Here is a 1,533-nt window from a genome sequence, read left to right on the forward strand (position 1 = left end):
TTCAAAAAAGGGGGCTAGTACCCAGAATATATAAAGAATCTAAAAAAATAATTGAGAAAAGGCAGGCAACCTGGTAAGGGAAAAAAGGCACGGAGATGTGAACATGGACCTCAGAGGGATAGATATCCAAATGGTCAGTAAACATGGAAAGTGCTCAACCTGATTGTTAACCAGGGGAATACAGATTAAAATCACAATGAGGTGGAACTAACATCAATGTGACTGCTAGAATGAAAAAGACTAACAATACTAAGTGTTGGCTATGATGTAGAGATTCAGAGCCTTCTAGTCCTGGTAACTAGAATGTGTCATTACACCTGCTTCAGAAAATGACATTGCATCACTGAGGAAAGTGGAACATTACACATTCCCTCCTCCGCACACTAAGATAGGTAGAAAAGAATGTCCTTAGCAGGGTTTTTCCTAATTACAAAGAACCAGAAGAAAACCGAATGTTCACTGTGTAGTGCACAGACGGCAAGAAAAGAAGTATTTTAGAGGTATGCAACAACGTGGTGAGTCTTGCAGTACTGAGCAAAAAAATAAGCAAAGTCACAATGAATAATACAATGGAGTTCCACCTTCAAACAGTTTAGAAACAGGTAAAAGTGCGGATGCAGCCACAAGCAGTAAACCCACCAAGAAAATCTATACAAGTAAAGTGATCACTCTTGAGAACAGAGTGGGGAGTGCTACTGGTAAAGAATATTGAGGGGACTTCCGCAGGACTGCGAGTAGTCTACTTCTTGGCCCAGGGCATTGAGTGAGTGTTCACTTTACAGCCTTTTGTTAAACTTGTCTACATAATATATTATAAATTAAAAAACGCTTTCTATTTTAAAAAATCTGTATTTTAAAAAATGCTTCATATTTTTCAAAAAAAGATTTGTAGTTTAAATTTAAAAATGCTTTCTATTTTTTAAAAAGCCTTATATTTTAAATTAAAAAAAAAAAAAGAAAGAAAAATGCTTTAATAAAAAACTACCCAAGGTCCTTGACTTGGGTAATGTGGCATCTGGTTGGCCCGCCTCATATCATCCTTGTTTATCTCAGCTTGGCTTTTGGGCTGTGCCCATGCCTGGTTCATGCCATGGACATGTGAGTTTAAAAAAAAAAAAAAACCACTACCCTAAACCCCAGCTAATTCTAAGATGCAATGAGTGTTTGATATTGTAATGAAATGGACAGGATCTGACTATCCAAACATGCTGTGCACACTTATTGTCAGAAATACGCTTCGATTCCTGTAATTTACGTTTTGTTTTATTCTGGACTTCATCAAGACCAAAGCCCAGAGACCAGAGAGGCTTCCAGTTCATTTACATCTCCTTTGGGCTGCTCGGATCTTACTATAAGGAAGATGCACTCATCAGAATAAAAATGGAAGTAGGACCCTCCCATTCCAGGGCTTCAGAAACAGTAGGGGAAGATTGACTCAAAATAAGAACAAAGAAAAACAAGTGGCCTCATTTCCGTCCCTGCTGACTCGAGGTCTCGATTTACCTGCCTTTCTTCTTCCCAGTTCCCAGTTCC

General features: G+C 38.4%; 1 non-coding gene across 1 annotated transcript; it reads left to right on the forward strand.

Moving 5' to 3' along the window:
* The first annotated feature begins 996 nt into the window (after positions 1–996).
* Positions 997–1,102, forward strand: LOC116877075. The gene has a single exon (XR_004384541.1). It is a non-coding gene; the product is annotated as a small nucleolar RNA SNORA48 (small nucleolar RNA).
* Positions 1,103–1,533: the final 431 nt, after the last annotated feature.

Source organism: Lontra canadensis, unplaced genomic scaffold (assembly GCF_010015895.1).
Source record: "Lontra canadensis isolate GAN:19392208 unplaced genomic scaffold, GSC_riverotter_1.0 scaffold49, whole genome shotgun sequence".
Taxonomy (NCBI): Eukaryota; Metazoa; Chordata; class Mammalia; order Carnivora; family Mustelidae; genus Lontra; species Lontra canadensis.